This window comes from Accipiter gentilis, chromosome Z, assembly GCF_929443795.1.
Source record: "Accipiter gentilis chromosome Z, bAccGen1.1, whole genome shotgun sequence".
Taxonomy (NCBI): Eukaryota; Metazoa; Chordata; class Aves; order Accipitriformes; family Accipitridae; genus Astur; species Astur gentilis.
This window is the reverse complement of record NC_064919.1, coordinates 24171090-24188596: the sequence shown is the minus strand read 5'-3', so window position 1 is coordinate 24188596 and position 17507 is coordinate 24171090. Positions and strand designations below refer to the sequence as shown.

Sequence of the window (17507 nt, the reverse complement as noted above, 5' to 3'; positions counted from 1 at the left end):
GCATAAGATTCCTTTTGGGAAGGTGAAGAAAAATGTTGAATGAAAAGTATTGACCAGCTGTCAGTTAAAAAGTGACTCAAGGACCCTATTCTGCCCCCTTCCCCTTCTTTTTTTTTAATTAAATCAGTCTGCAATTGCATATAGTTATGTACAAAACTCAAGCTATTGCCACTAGAGACACACAGGGTGGCAGGTGAAGGGAGAAAAAATACACTGTAACAGAAGAGGAGAAACCTTTCTGTGTATCATCCTTGATTAAACTATCACTTTTGATAAAAGGCTATTTATGTTTCCCTTTAAAATCTAATTGCTCTCATTATCCAGCTAACTCAGTCATGTGAATAATTTTCCTCTAAAATCAGAGCAAAAAAGCTTTTTCAGGATTTAGTTCCCTGAATAGTTTGCTGGAGGAGTCTCTCTCTTTGTCCACTGACTTGGTCACCTAGCCATCTTAGCAGGGGTATTCTTGCCAGGACTCACACCCTCACAACAGGCAAAATAAAGATATGCTGTATTTTAATGCAAAGTTTGTTCATATTCAACTGCATTTTCCTTTGTTTTATTTATTTACAGTAGGGCCTTGGTGGAAGAGCAGTAAGATTATCAGGGCTGCTATGCATCCTCTTAGTACTTAAAAATATAAAGTGTATATGCAGAGAGAAAAAAAACACTGTAAGAATTAATGGGTTTGAAATGTTTTGATGAAGTGACTTGCTATTCTGCCTCAGTAAATGAAATTATTTAGTAAATTTTCGTGTTGTGGCCTTGCCACGTAACAGTCCATTTTAATGCTTGAGAAGAATTATACAGTGGGGGAAAAAATTAGTGATTATTTACTGCAAACTTGATTTCAGGGCCCCACTAAACTGTCTTTTGAAAATCCAAGTGTATTAAATGGTTCTCCCTTGTTAACACAACTGTGTTGACTTCTTCAAGGAAATCCATTGAATTTTTAGATAGGGCCCCACCTGAAGGGTAAGAAAAAAAATTGATTCTTTCCCAAAATCTTACTGATCCATGTGTGTATTACTTCTATCTTTTATTACAGTTCTTACTCAGTTTTGCAGTCCTGACATCAGGTTTACTGGTCTGTAGTGTCAGTTATCTTCCCAAGAACCTTGGCATCATATTGGCCATTTGCCAGCTGTCTGGTGTTGATGTAGTCTTAAGCAAGAGGTTATATATTCTGCAGTTAGTAATTCAGCTATTGCGTCTTGAATCACCAAATGCATAGATAAATTCTGCCTGAAACTCCCTCCTTTATTTGTTTTTCCCATATCCTCTTTTTCTCAGAAATCAATATGGAATAGGTATTCAAATTGTCCATCTGGATCTTTTCTTTATGGGGGACTTGTTGAAGGATTTAAGATCAGGACTCAAGGCTTTTAGGCCTCCATCACATCTGCTGCTTGATTATGCAGATGCTTTCCCTTCTATCAGTCAAATTCCTGAGTCACTTGGGTTTTGGGGATGCCCAGGAATAAAATCTTACATGTAATGATCAGGTAAGCCCCCAGATCATCTCTACATCTGATCAGAACAAACTGATTTTGAATATTTCTTCTACCTCTCCCACCATCACAGCCAACTCCAGCAGGCATTTTTGCGACTTGCTATATGTTTTCTCTCTTTCCCTCACTGCCCTTTCCAAAACAGAGGCGCTGCTACCTGTTCCCACAAATTCACTTATTAAATAATCTCATGGGCTAGGACTGTCTCCTAGCATGTGAGAGACCATGCTGTAGATCTTTCCTGTGTGATAAAATCTTAAATCCCTCTGAGCTGGATTCTCTAATTGCCAGAATATAGGGTAAGGTTTTCTCAATTACTTTACTGTTGAACAGAATAATTAAATAGCCATTGCAAAGCTCTACAGACTAATGGCTGAGGAAGTCATTTGGGAGTTGGAAGCCTGGACTCCAGTCCCTGCACTAATGAGTGTTTAAAGTGTATTCTATTAAGAGACCCATTTCAGAAAACCCTCTAGGTTAGTGGCTAAAGTATTGAGCTAAGAGATGCACATTAAAGCTCACCAAGCAGAGGCAGATACTGACCGTATTTGTTCCGCATCTTGGGCGTGTGCTGAGCAGATGAAACATGGCACAGGCACCGCTGCATCCTCTTCTTCCTTTTCTGACTTCCCCTCCATTTTGCAGGGAGCAGTGATGAATAATGTGCCCCAGGAAACAGTCTGGGTTTGGGAGTCTATCTTGTGTACTGTATGGTAGCATCTTATTTTTATGAAGTGCCATCGTCCCTCAAATGCCAGTTGTCTACTGTCTAAATCAGGTTCATGTGTTGCTTCTCAATTTCACAGTTAGATGACTAACTCTTCCAGTGTATTCTGTAACGTTTCAAGTTGTAATTGGCAAGTAAAGCTTCTGGATTGTATTAGTGGCTTGATACCAAAGAACTGCTGAGAAATTATTGAATTTATTGCTACTGCTGATGTGGCGCCCAGCATTTGAACCTCTAGTTCTTGTCACAGAGGTTAAGTGATGCTCTGTGGAGCTGAGTGGGTATTCAGTAGTGAAGAGTTTCACTGATTAAATGCTTGTTGTGGTTCAATCCCAGCCAGCAACCATGCAGCTGCTCGCTCACTTCCCCCGCCCCGCAGTGGGATGGGGGGAGAATCGGGACAAAAAAGTAAAACTCATGGGTTGAGATAAGAACAGATTAATAGGACAGAAAGGAAGAAAATAATAATTATAATAATAAAAATAATAAAATGAGAATAATAATAATAATAAAAAAGTTGGAACATACATACAAGTGATGCACAATGCAATTGCTCACTACTTGCCGATCGATGCCAAGTTAGTTCCCAAGCAGTGATCCCACGCCCCCCCAGCCAACTCCCCCCAGTACATGGTATGGAATACCCCTTTGGCCAGTCTGGGTCAGCTGCCCTGGCTGCGTCCCCTCCCAACTTCTTGTGCCCCTCCAGTCTTCTTGCTGGCTGGGCATGAGAAGCTGAAAAATTCTTGACTTAGTATAAACACTACTTAGCGACAACTGAAAACATCAGTGTGTTATCAACATTATTCTCATAGTAAATCCAAACCTTAACACTATACCAGGTACTAGAAAGAAAACTAACTCTATCCCAGCCAAAACCAGGGCAACGCTTTACAGTTATACGATTTATGTTCTAGTGTAATAAAGTTCATAATTTTACACAATTATTGTAAAGATTTACTCAGGTAAGAAATAATTAATGTAAACCATGATTAAGAAATCCACCTCATGAAGTTCAACAAGGCCAAGTGCAAGGTCCTGCACATGGGTCAGGACAATTCCTAGCATAAATACAGGGTGGGCGATGAGTGGATCAAGCAGAGCCCTGAGGAGGAGGACTTGGGGGTGTTGGTTGATGAGCTCAACATGACCTGGCAATGTGTGCTTGCAGCCCAGAAAGCCAACCATGTCCTGGGCTGCATCAAAAGAAGTGTGACCAGCAGGTTGAGGGAGGTGGTTCTCCTCCTGTACTCCACTCTCATGAGACCCCACTTGGAGTATTGCGTCCAGCTCTGGGGAGCTCACTACAAGAAAGACATGGACCTGTTGGAGCAGGTCCAGAGGAGGGCCATGAAGATGATCAGAGGGCTGGGGAACCTCTCCTATGAAGACAGGCTGAGAGAGTTCGGGTTGTTCAGCCTGGGGGAGAGAAGGCTCCAGGGAGACCTTACAGCAGCCTTCCAGCACCTAAAGGGCGCCTACAAGAAAGCCCAAGAGGAAATTTTACAAGGACTTGTAGTGATAGGACAAGGGGTAATGGCTTTAAACTGAAAGAGGGTAGATTTAGATTGGATGTAAGGAAGAAGTTCTTGACTGTGAGGGCGGTGAGGCACTGGAACGGGTTGCCCAGAGAGGCTGTGGATGCCCCATCCCTGGAAGTGTTCAAGGCCAGGCTGGATGGGGCTTTGAGCAACCTGGTCTAGTGGAAGGTGTCCCTGCCTATGGCAGGGGGGTTGGAACCAGAGGACCTTTAAGGTCCCTTCCAACCCAAACCATTCAATAACTCATTCTATGAGTTACGAGCAGCTATTCAAAACAGGCAAATCTTGAAATGTGAGAGGGTTTTCTATGATACATCGCCTTTGTCTACCTTAGTGAGCACCTTTTCAAATTAATTTCTAAAATTAAGAAAATACAGTTTCAAAGATAAGATCATGAGCTATTCTCAAGCTCCTAATCTGGATTCTATTCTAATAGTTTCTTCTTTTGCCAATGGTTTTCTGTGCTTCGCTGATCATTTATCATTTCTCCAGTACCAGGATTATGACACATCTTCATCCTAGTTTGGTCATGTACTTAGTGCTCATCTGGATCCCTGGAAAAAGTTGACTAGAGATGGGCAATTTAGTGGCCAAAAATCACCCCCTAAAAGGTTCACTCTTGAGATACTCAGGGAATGCAGATATTCAGAGAAAATGAAGACAATGCAAAAGGATTTTTTAACAGAAGTTATAAAAATGCTGATACTCCTCTTGCCAAAGGACAATAATCTTACGTAGTTTATTGTAAAAAGTGGATGTTTACATCCATGATGGACAAGAAATGCTACTGCAATAAATATTATTCCTCCAAGCAGGATTTGTGGGGGAAAATGCTAGCAATCAATTCATGTTTATTCATTATTATTAACTATTTATTCAGACTTAAACATATTAAAATGTTAAACGTATTATGTTGTTAAACATATTAAAATTCCTCAGTGACCTTATTCTTTCATTTTCCTTCAGTGAGACAAAATGAGAAGGATTCTCTTCAGTAAAATAGATGTAAAGGTATGACTGCTTAGCACTGGAAATTTCTAGAATTATACAAAATTGTTATTAGGTAATTCTGTTTTTGGAGATTCCCAAGAGGCTATATTGTGCCAGGTAACTATATAAGCCTAAAATATGGATTTGCTTTCTGTAAGAAGGAGAGATAGTCTTCTGCTTTGAATCTTCTTGCCTGTTTCATTCATTCATATATAAATCAAGAATATATACAAGAACATGTTCATGCAATAAACATATTTAGGCAATCTCTTTACACAGAAATATAAGAGTGCTACAGCAGCTGGACAAACTGATTAACATTGTGCACAGTTCTTCAAATTTCAGATACGAATTTCTTGGGCTTCTCCTTGAAAGTTCTTCTCATCTAACATGTCTTATTTGTGTCCACTTTCATATTGTTACTGAGAAAATACTTTCCAGTATGTCTGATTTCAATATTTAAGGCCTCTTTTCATGTACTTCCCTCCTCCCTGTATTAGCATAATTCCAGTTATCTACTTTTAATATGATGTCTATATTTATTTAATACTTGTACTTTAATGCTACAAGAGAATCAGTGTCACCACGAAAAATAGCTGTCCTAAATCAAAACTACTGATTAGCCTAATACTTTCTTCTCAGATCGTTCATGAAGCACATATTCAGTATCCATTTTCTCGATAACCTTACGAAAGACACTGTCTTGTTTAGTCTAGAAAAAGTCTTTACATCCAGGCAAATCACCTGTCTTTGCTTGCACTGGCACTGTGCCACTATTTTCTTTAGGCCTGGAATACTTGCACCCTTCTTCTGCCTAGTATTGAAAAATAAAAGCTTGTACTAGAATTAAGAAAGAGTATTATATCTGTCAGTATCATAGTAATTAGCTTAATTTTCAGAATTGCTAAGCACCTGATCTAATTGTCAGTTTGGCAAAATACATCAGCTAAGAAGTTCCAAAAGATCTGGCACACGGCATCTAAGAGTTTGACATAACTTGCTGGGTGCCTGAGCCATATTCTTCACAGGTGTAGCAGAAATGAATCTGTCCCCTTGACTGCACTGCTCTGTTACACGTACATTTAGAAAAACCTGAACATTCTTAAGTGTCCTGAAAAGTAAACTGGGTTAATCTTTGCACATGCCTTACAGGATAAAGGATGTTATTAGGGTGGGCTGGTCACTAATTATAAGTTCTCTGCTTGGACTTCGTAGATAAGCTTGGCTTCAACAAATGATATAAAGTTGGGAACCTTGGCTTTAATGTAGCAATAAATGGACAATTTTAAACTTTCTTTTACAAAGTCAGCTGCGGTGGGAATATTACCCATCACTGCAGGTAGCTCAGTGAACAGCTTCAGTATGCAGTCACAGCAAAAGATACATACATAAGTCATAGGATGAAAAATAACAGGAATAGCTTAATAACTTTGAAGGCAAAGCAGTAGCCACCTTCTCTGAAGTGCTGTACTGCACATTCTCTCTCAAGAAGGGCACTTCAGTGCTAAAGGAGGCTGAGAAAGGGATAATTCTACTGGCCAGGCATAGAAAACACTTGTGAAAAAAGCATACTACAAGCCCTCCTTACTTAGCTTTTTTGAGTGGTCTTCTAAATATCTGCACTCCACAACATTATAAGAATAGTGTATTAAATAAAAGGGCCTAAAAATAAAATACATATTACAGAAAAACAGAACATGACCTGTGTCTTCTGTCTCTTACCAGAAAAGTTAGCAGCAAGTAAATGAAGTATTAGAAATGGGAATATTCAAAATTTATAACAGGATTCTTTTCTCATAAATATGAACCTTTGCAAATTACTGTCTCGGTAAATCTGAGCTTTAAACTCAGAGAGATTAGAAGGCGGCTGGGGTATCGATTTAGATTTATATCTGGCATTTCAAATAAGAGACATTGGAAGACAGATCCAACCTATTAGCTTGTAGTCATCACTGCCAAAACTACTATGGGGCAGAGCTGAGACCAGACAGGCACCCCCGCCCTGATGGCCCTCTGCATGGTGGAGATGCACTGGAAAGGGGCTTCTACCAGCAGCAGAGCTATGCTTGTCTCTCCTTCCACATGGACCCATCTTTCCACACCGGTCACCAGGCTTCTGTCACCCATGTAATTTAAAGTCAGCCTGAAAGCACCCCCCATTCTTCTGTCCTTGTAACCACTAGCAAGTGGGATGGATTATCCCTGTACCTACTGCCAACTGCTTAGCAGTCTCCATCTACAGAATCTCTGATTAGCTCCTGTCAGGGACAGGACACTGGCCTAAACTTGGAGCCTGGGCACTGCCTTCTCCCCACAGATTACAAAGATGGGCAGTCCTGGTGCTCACAAGCCTTATCTGCCTTCTAAAGCTATGCATGAGAGAAGGGACATGTCAGTCGTCTCCTCCATCTGCTGAGGACCTACATCAAGTTTGTAAAGATGAAAGATATTCTCACTAGTAGAAAAGAGCATGTATCTTACATCAGCAAACCAACTTTTGTTGTTCAGGATTTGGGCCAAAATGGTATTGGTATTCTACATGGATAAGATCTTGTTCTCAGAATTTATCATTGGCATTTAATTACTGACATGCTTCCGTTTTAAGAAATTCAGTGCTGGTGACACATCAAATTTAGACAATTTCTTTTGCATGTATATTGTGTATTTCTGGCCAAACACCACCTCTCATTCTTATAATTACACTTTTCAGTCTCTATGTCTCAGATTATTTTTTTAAACATCTGCTGTCACATCTACTTTGGAATTGCAGCTTTTTTTACCCCTCATTACCATTCTTTCCACCTCACATAGTTCATCTCTATAGTTCCAGTATACCTTCATAGTGACTGCTGTCTTATTTTCACTTCTAGCTCCACTGTCATGAGTTACTTTTATATTACAGATCAGAGACCAATAAGCAATACTGATCCACTTGAATGGCTTTTAGCTGTTTACAAAGAAATTGTTTATAAGCATACTAGGGGGCATTTTCATGCAAGTTCACACTTTGCCTCATAATAGGCAGAAGTGCCACTCTTCCTTCCAGTGTGGGAACTGTGCATCCATTTCCAGTACTTTAGCACCTAACTTCCCAGTGTTCTTGCAGACCTGAAGTTACACAAGTACACGTGTAGATGCAAACATATTGGCAGAGTTTGTGCCTGACACCTTTCTGCAAATGTAAGCCATTACATTTCATTTGAAAATGACACACAGTTAACACTATCCCAGCTGAAACCAGGACACACCTATAATTGTATGGCTTTTTATTAATACTTCCTGTATTTCACTTGCTGTACATCTATCATCCTGACCTAGATTCTGCAATTACATCCGCCACTGTCTTCTAGGACAGTTTTCAAAAGCAAACATTCAGACTATGTCTACAAAATATACTATTACATCTGTAAAGAGATACTTTTGTACAAAGACATGAGCAAACGTTCACTAGCACACACATTTGGTCTGTGTAAATACTTGCCTGCAGAAATGAAAGCACTAAACTTGAAACAGAGTTGAACAAAGTTAGGAGTAAAAACTGTGAATAATTTACTTTTCAGCAGAGTACTTAGGAAGTTGAGGTTCACATCAAACCAGATTTAGAAGTTCTTTTTCATCCCTGAAGAAACCAGAAAGTCTCAACATGTAATAACATGTAATTACCAAAAAAAAAAAAAAAAAGTGGGTTAGTTGTTGCAATAAAATGAAAATAGATGAACTCATAATTTCATAGTAGGTGGCATTATTCTCTCCCTTATTCAGTAGTCCTATTGTTAGACTCAGTCACCCAGGACATTGCGAACTTTCAATCCCCTCCTGGCTTTGCCTGGGGGATCCAGCCCTACAGGACTGGAATTCTGAGCAGAGACATTCTTGTGCCACTGTGTTGATATTTTTCTGTATTGGATAGACAGCTACTCATTGGTGCAGGAGCAAAAATGATGATATTCACCTTCAAGTCTTAGCCACCAGACTTCAAAGGCATGACTGCAATCTGTGACCTTTTGTTTAACACTAAATGTAAAAGCCTCAGAAGGAGAAGTACAAAAACTTCTGTTCTAATCCCCTCATACACAGAATGGACCATGAAAAAGGTGTGAACTGGGATCGCTGAGTAATAGCTGATTATTCGAGAAAGCAGAGATAGGCTCTATTGATTTATTTTTCCAACAAAATTTCAGATTATTTACTTCTGTCACATAACAGCTTAGGAACAGGCACCGGCTTTTTTTGTGGAAAATGTTGTACCTGCCAGGGGGAAAAAAACCCAAATGATCATCCAGCTTTGGGGGAACTGCAGTTTCAACCAGATACGTGAAAAGGTGACAGTTCATTCTAACTTCCACTGCATATGTATTTAGCAGTATGTTATTTTTACTCCTCATCATAAGTACTTCTAGACTTGATGGAATTGCCACAGCACATAGTTCTGCAATCTTACCTAATTGTGTTGATACTGCTTTTGTTTGCATGGTAGCATTGACTAATTTAATAGGGAAATACAACCAGGAATGTACTTTCTGCGAAGTCATGTCATTTAATAGTAAATTAGAAATCCTGTCCACTTTCACGGCAGTCAAAAAACATAAACCAAAGTACAATCAAACTTCTAAATTCTGTAAAACTGGCCACTAGGTCTAGAAGATAGGAACATTTCAGAGAGACAATTGTACTATTTCCTTTTAGCTACTGCTGAATACCAATCTGGTAAGTTTTCTTCAGGAGTTTAAAGAGTAAATTTCTGGTAGATCAAAGTAAAAATAGTCTAGGCGGTTTTTGTGAATAAACATAGCCAAACCTATTACAATGTGGCTTTTTTTTTTTCTTCATTAATGCCACATTCCACATGTTATAAATAAAATCGTGGCTATTTTACATCAAATACAAAGTCTTTTTTCCCTTTTCTGTTGTACAAAACATGCTTATAAAGCATAAATCATAAAGAAGCTTGGTGCAGTTGAAAAAGAAATTGTCAAAGAGTTAGTAAAGAACACATGCAGACACTTAAAATCACTTTGAACTTGCAGCTTCATGTAGTCATGTAGCAGCTTCACCTCTTGGAATGACAGTCCTGTCCATTACATAGCACATGCATGGGAAGGGTAGCAGGACAAAAACTTACCCAAACTGACAACTGCATGCTAACTGAATGACAAATGAATATGACATTAGCTTGTAGTGAATAATCCTTTTCCTACATATTTAACAGGAGAGATGAAATGCTGAATTTCATATGCAAGACTAAGTGACCACAGTTTGGGGTATTGTTAAGTATAAGCGATTCTTGAATGTCAGAATAAACACTTAGAACTTGTTAGAAATTTTTAGCAAATGCCATGACTTCAGGCTAGTTCTGCAAGTAGCTTTAAGATCTGGGGTTCCAAGTGCTGCGTGCTCCCCTGAGCATTCAAACGCTGCTACTGTGCTGAAGCAGCCATAGAAGCCTGAACATGAGAGAGTCTGGAGATGGCCAACCCACTCCTGTGGCTCCTCTAAAGGGGACAATGGTAGATGTTGTGGGGATTCAGTGGGTATTTGCATACTGCTCCTGGAGACGAGTCTGTAAATGGGTCTCTCTTCATCTCCTAGCAGGGTATTCCTGTTCCTACTCCAAAGACAGTGACTGGGTTTTGGCTAGATCCATGTGTCTTGTGTACTCTCATTCAGTCTGACCTCATGCGTCATTTCACATTTCATAGGCAGAAAATTGTAAGGGGAAAGATTGGTTGTTCCTTCCCCCAGCTATGATGCAGCTTGACTTTTAGGACCTGCTCTCTGAGATGGTATATGCGTGTGAGTCCATTCAGTCTGGCAGAAAGGAAAATCACTTTTTCTTCCCTACTGTGTTTATGTGGAGAAGAAACACCCAGACCCATCTAGCTTACATTTAAGAGGAGAACACAACAGCTGATGGTGTTTAAAAGAAAATGCTTAGGCTCCTACCCCATCAGGTGAGCATTCTCCTGAATAGGAGAGTCATCAGTTAAGTGTTGGTCTTGAGATCATGTCCCTATCCTTGGTTCATACTCCTGAGTAGCTCAAGCTCTGCATGTTGGGTTGCTAACCCCTCCAATCCACCTGCTTGAGCTCCGCAGCAGGGATCAGGTGCCTAGAAACAAGGTGTGTGGAGGTGCAGGTGGATGTTGCATCCCCACCCTTTAGAGAACATGGCTTGCTAAACACTGGAATTCTGTCCTAAAAAGAAATTGCATTACCAAATAGTATGTGACAATTTGATGATTTGTTGCTCTCAACACTGTCTCACATCTGCATTGCTGTCTCCTGAGATGGAACAGGAAGATCTCTTACCTATTTGCCTTCTTACTTCCGCAGTAATGATCGCAAACGGGAAAATGGATTCCTATCATGCCCTACAGGTGGCTTTCTTGTCCAGAGGGTAGGCTTCTGTGAGACAGAAAAACTAGTTTTATTCAGACCAGCTTGAACACTGATACATTTTTAATATTAGGAAAATTAGCCTGAGAAAGAACTTCTAGGACATACTTTGTAATAGTTATGGCAGAGGTTTCATAATTAAAGCTAGAAGATCTTTTCTGCTTCAAACTTGGTTTTGATCTTTCCCAAAGATAAAAAATCTAAAATGCTGGTGAGGAGTGAAGAAACCATACGGTCCATATATTTCCCATTTCTGCATCAGACTACTCTAACGTAGAATGTATTTTGAACATGTGAAGCTGCAGACAGAATTTAAACAAAATAATATTAGAGTTTTTCCTTTGAGAAACAGTCTGGTTATCCTAACTTCTTAAAGCAGTCTACAGTGATAGACAAATTTTTAAATGTCACTTTGCTAATAAAAGAGCTACTAATCTGATATATTGGGTTGCAGAGATGGCTTTTACCCAGCTGGAAGGGACTAAGTTTAATTCTATAGAAATATTTTCTGAATGGGAAAAGATTTTACAGGCTATGTGAAAAGTCTTAAGCCCTTTCTCCTTAATCGTAGTTTTGATAACTAAAACTGTCTAGTCCTTTCCTCAAAAACACAGTTAATTTTTTGTTGAGTAGTATGGAAATATAACGGATAAGGGAGAGAAGTGAGAAGAATTATACTTCAGAGAATGAAAGTTTTATAAAACTTTCCAGCACTTTCTGGAATGTCACCTCAAATAGTTGCTCAGTCTCTAAGCTTATCAAGCCAGAGCCAGCTTGAAGCACAGATCGCTTGAATAACTCTGTACTTTGACAAAAGCTGAGCTGCAGAACTCTTCCCTGTCTTCCACCACCTGACCCACAGGTGCTGTCAGGTACCATACGAGTAAGCATCCTGTCTCCTCTGCAGCAGGGAAGGGCGAGAAGGATGGGTAATGTGAAGGAGAGGGTAGAAAAGAACATGCTGCAGATGGACATAACTAGGAAGGAAGAAGTGAGATGCTCTTCCCTCAGTGACTGCCCCATTCCTCTGTCCCAAACTCATTTCTCAAGTCAGCCATCTCATAAATTAGAAAAACAACCATACAAATACAATTAAGCATATATTGAGGAGAAAGTGGGACTGCAGGTAACATAAAACTGGACATTGGCTTTCATCTTTTCCCTGCTTCCATTTGTTCTGCAAGCGTATAAATTTTCCAGACTTGTTACAGATATGATTTCTGCGAACAGGACCACAACATACATTGACATTTGTGTGTGTTATGAACATATCCAAAAGGCTTTAGGTATGAAGGTGACAGCAACAAACAAACAGACTTTTGTGACATGGGATTTGAACATGCTGTGGAAGCTGTGGCGTCTTTCAGGGTATCAGGTCTGCAGAAACAAATAAAAAAGGGCCCAGTAAACACAATCAAAGAAGCAATCTTACATTTTATACATGCTTTGAATTGGCAGGGCTACTGACTGAAGAACCTACAATGCATTTAAGATTTGAAAGCAATCATACACACCACATATCTGTCGCCTGACAAAAGCAAATTCCATCTTTCATGTTTTAGAGCCTAATAAGGGATCATGTTACTAAGTAACCTATAATGCATTTTCCAAACACAGCAATGCCAGTGCAAATCTATAGTAACTGTTCTCTGATGGTAAAATGGAAGCACTGATGGTAAAGTACCAATGGAAAAAAATACCTGTTTTTCAAACATGGGCAAATGAAATTTAATTATTTAGAATCAATTGCTACATGAATCAGAAATGACATATTTTATGGAGAGGAAAAGCACTGCAAACATCTTCAATTTGCGCACTACCACGTTTGCAAGGTATGATCTTATATTTAGATGTAACACTGTCTCATGACTCAACAGGTCAAAATTCTTCAAATACTGGATTCTGTAAAGTTAAAAGTAAGCTCTCACACTTGATAACTGCCCCCACACACAAAGTCACTCTGTGCTTTTGCATAGGCTGAAATAAATACTGTATGATGTTATTATTTCAGTAATTGTACTGAGTTAAAGTTCTGTTCCAAAACTACAGCAATTTGTGAGACTAATAAAAGGTAGTCAGATTAAACCTAATGTAATAGTCACCTGCAGAGCAGCTGTATTGGCTGGGCAAAATAGTATTAATGCTGATGCAATTAGCTAGCTAAGAAATTCCTCGTAGGTGGCAGTATCCCTTGACAATGAAAAAAAAGTAGTGGCAAGAAAGAAAGTTATTAGGTTTGCGGGATCTCCAGAAAGGATGGAAAAGTGAATTAAGGGAAGAAATGCTTAATTTCCCAGCTGTTTTGTGGACCCCATCCAATATTTTCAACATGTTTAATAGTAATAAAAAATACTGTTAGAAAAAAATTGAAAAAACTCCATCCCTTCAGGAAGGCCCCTGGACTGGAGGAAAGGCTTGCAGCAATTCTACAGATTTCTTAAGCTACACCTCCATAAGTTAAGACATTTACACTTTTAAAAACTTTGGTTACCATTTAAAGCTGTCAATACAGTGTCCTTATCTTTTGTATCCATCACGTCCCAGACAACAGATGAAGGTTTTGAACTGGAGTGAATCTGCATTTTCATTGGTGATATGCTGGAGAAGCAGAAGAAAGTGCAAATTAGTGAAACGGTATAAAATCAAAGGTGGAAACAGTAAAGCATGCCTCCTTCTAATACGCAGCTGTATTATCTGTACAAAGTCATTATTTGGTATTTCTTCTCCTTCACCCACTACTGTGGAACATTATCAAAACATCTTTGAAATAAGCACAGGTCCAACAGGAGTGGGATTCCAGTTAGGGCATATAACTACTTGACAACAGAAGTTGCTGGGGTGAATGTCAGACATCTGGTGGGTAAAAGCCCTGCCAGATGGTATGCAAAAGGTAATTTACACATGTGGCTCATATGGTTAGTTTCCACGCCATCGTCTTGGCAGCTGTACTGCAGTCATTTGGTGTTGTCTCACCAAGCATTTTTATTGCTGCATGGATACCCCTGAGTGATCTCATGATAGCCTATTGCTGCCAGTGTTACCTCTGTTTTTATTAATGTGACTCTGCTTTCACTGAATGGCATCCTTCTGCGTATACACTGAGCTGTGTACCTGCTTGCTTTTCCCGAACAGGACAAGGTTGTTTCCTTTACTGCTTTCTAGAAAATCCTAGGTCTTGTGCAAAATATGCTTTGAGTTCAAACTACTGTTACAGAATGGAACTTCCTAGGCTTTTTTGGGTTTTTTTCATTCTTTTTGTTTCCTTTTTGTTACTATCTTTCTATATTTTTTTACTTTTTTATGAGTGCAGGATTCTCAGTGATTCTGAGAATTCTAAGTGATTTTAAGTCTGGTATGAGTAGGGGCAATAGGATAACAGCCAAAATAGCTTTCTAACACCTTTTATTGAAGCCTGTAGGTATTGCACTTCCGTTGGATGTTGTTTTGTGAGCTTTTCAATGACTAGCCATTAGCTGTCATTTCAAATATTTCATAGTGGTTTTTTCCTCTCAGAAATCTAATTTTTCCTGTGTCTGTTGAACTTCCTGTCCTGCTGTTGGTACAGTTTTGCTCAACAGTATTTATCTTGTTCTTGCAATTAGTGGGTTTAGGAAAAAAAATCTGTTTTCCAAACGTCTCCAATAATCACCATTATCAAATGAGATCTGCAGTAATTGTCTCTCTCTTACAAAGGTGTGTGCACACATGCGTGTGTACACACACACACACATTTGTATGTGTAAAAGCAGCCTCTTTGGCAAAGCAGCAGCAGGACCTATGATAATCAGTAAGAGCAGTTCCATCCAGTATATAATGAAAAGGTAGGAAAAATCCAAAGCCCCAATCCCAAACAGCTAATATTTGTTCCATAGGGGTTCACTGGTTCCATACCAGTTTAGTATGATTTAGCAGTTCTGAGTTGCCCACGCTAATTTATTTGCGATACAAAAGAGTATAACAATTCAGTTCACATGAAGAACATGTTTTATTACTGAAAACAAATACATTCATTTTTAAAAGTGAACTCTTAAATTATTTTACAAGGGAAAGACGTTAGATTAAATAGCATCTTTCTATTCCAGCTCATTAATCAGTGTCATAAAGAGGAAGGTTCACCTCTTTAGCTGTGAAAATGCAAACTCTCAACCATTGTTATTTTAGACCTTGAAACTGTGATGAGATATCCCAGGTTGCACAACAGAACTGAAATAAACCCCTAGCTGATTAGTTTTGTAACATGCTGTGTGATTAGTATGACCTCTTGTGTTAAACACGGGAATATTCATTTGTTTATTCGCATAATGAAACAACCAAGCAAGTATACGAAATATCTAAAAGCTAGTAACAGCACTGTCCTTGCTTTCTACAAATAAACAGGATAGCAGCAGTAGAGGTATTAAAATTGGGATTTGCAACTTCTATATATGAATTAAAAAAATAAATGCCATCATTTCTCCATCTAGAACACAGCTATTGTGTATTTTAGTGTACCAAGACTTTAAAAAGATCAAATTTTTCTTCACAATTCTATTAAAATCTTGCATGACCAGACTGGATGGAATTACCAGACAAAGTCTTGGTGACTTCTAAATAAAACATGAAGATTTACAAATTTCTTAAAAAGCCTTTCATGGTAAATTAGGTCCTAAGGACTTTATCTTCTGTTAAGGAGAACACTTAAAAGAAAGTATCTTTAAGCAAACATTAAGGACGTGGCATGAATGGAAAAGGAAAGATAAAACCTAGGCCTATCTGTACCTTTAACTAGTTCACAGATCATACATTTTGAGAGCACACTTGTGCAGGACTTTTATTTAGAGAGTGGTAAAAGCCAGGGTTCCATAAGATTTCCATTTTCTAAGATCCATGCGATTCAAGTGTGTTCAAAAACCCAGGCAAAACAGGACCAGTGAGATGGAATTACAGTATCGCCTTTTTTCAAACAAACAATGGAAGATCTATAGCTGTGTTAAACAGCCCATTCATTCTCAAAAATAACCAGCATCGTTAGAACTCAGGGGAACCGAGTGCAACAGAGAGCATCGAAATACACTTCAGTGTAATTTATAAATACAGAGTGATGTATTTGGAAAGTGCTTTATCATTCATGCCAGAATGTGTGTGTGTTTTATTCAAAACTTGATTGTTAAACAAATTGTGAATTATCACAAGGCATTATGATGCTGTATATCACACATACTCCTATTTATGGGTGATTTTTCCAAAACAACCTATGCTTAGAGATTTTTAATTTCTGGTCACTCTCTAAATAATCTGTCTATTTTGTACAACCACGATATTTACTACATTAGTGAGGGTTCTTTGACTGTGGTGTGTGCGCAATGTGTGCTTGCTTTAAAAGGTACACCTTGGTCAGGTGTCACTGAAACGTTTAAAAACTTTGTTAATGACAACTCTAAAATGCAAGCCATTCAAGGGTGTAGAGTTTCCGAAGAAATTTAATGTGTGTGAGATGCAGAAATTATAAGGACGTAGGCTTTTATCCTAGAAATGCGTAGTGAATCTTGTCTTTAACATTAATGAGAAGTTATAGACGTAAGGAAGCCTTCCACACTATCAAATTTTGCAGCTGATTTTTCAAGCCGCAAAGACAGTGCCGCTTGACTGGGGGTAAAAACCAAACAACCCTCCTCTTGTAATCTCACCTAGGTCACAAGAATGGCATGGCTGTAACAAGGCAAATCACTTACCGTTTTCACGATTCTTCCCTTAAAGAACCCTGCCTTAAATACATGCAGGGGAGAGACTTTCCCTGCTGCAGACATTACTCTGCCGAAGGGAGCTGTGGGAATGAATTATTCAGTGAGAGTCTGGGAGGGAAAAGAAGGGGAAGAGGCAAAATGGTAGCGGGCGACCAACTCAAGGGCTGCGCTGGCGCTGCCCGCCAGGACGCGGGAGCCGGAGGGGAACACTGCTACTCCGTGACACCGATGCCGTTCCACGGTAAAGCTCCTGCCGACCCGCCGGAGCAGGTCTCCAGCCCCCAACCGCCCCCCCCCGCGGTGTCCCGGGTGGAGGCCTCACACCCCGGCGGCCGGCTCTCCCTTCTCCAGCTGAGGGAAGGAGCAGCCGACAGAAGTCGCCGTCGCCCCCGCGTCCCCCCCCCCCCCCCTCCCCGCTTCGTGACAGGCTCGAGATGTGCCGGGGAGGGCCCCCCCCACCCACCCACACAAACAACCCGGCCCCACGGGAGCCCGCGGCCTCTCCGTTCCCTCCGGCGGCCCGCGGCGGGCGCGGCCCGAGGCCGCGGCGCGGGCCCGCCGGGGCGGCGGAGGGGAGCGAGCGCGACGCTGTGTTTTGCAGGGCGGCGGCGGCGGCGGC

The 17507-nt window shown here is 40.0% G+C and overlaps 1 long non-coding RNA gene across 3 annotated transcripts; it reads right to left on the bottom strand.

Annotated features, from left to right (window-relative positions):
• Positions 1 to 3878: 3878 nt before the first annotated feature.
• LOC126035857 (uncharacterized) lies at positions 3879 to 17249 on the bottom strand. Of its 3 annotated transcripts, none has more exons than XR_007505053.1 (5): positions 16877 to 17249; positions 13657 to 13763; positions 11274 to 11464; positions 11079 to 11190; positions 3879 to 8406 (listed from the first exon to the last, which is right to left on the bottom strand). It is a non-coding gene; the product is annotated as an uncharacterized LOC126035857 (long non-coding RNA). The 3 variants fall into 3 exon arrangements; XR_007505052.1 differs by having other exon boundaries at positions 11079 to 11174; XR_007505054.1 differs by having other exon boundaries at positions 3879 to 8388; positions 11079 to 11174.
• Between the last annotated feature and the right edge of the window lie 258 nt (positions 17250 to 17507).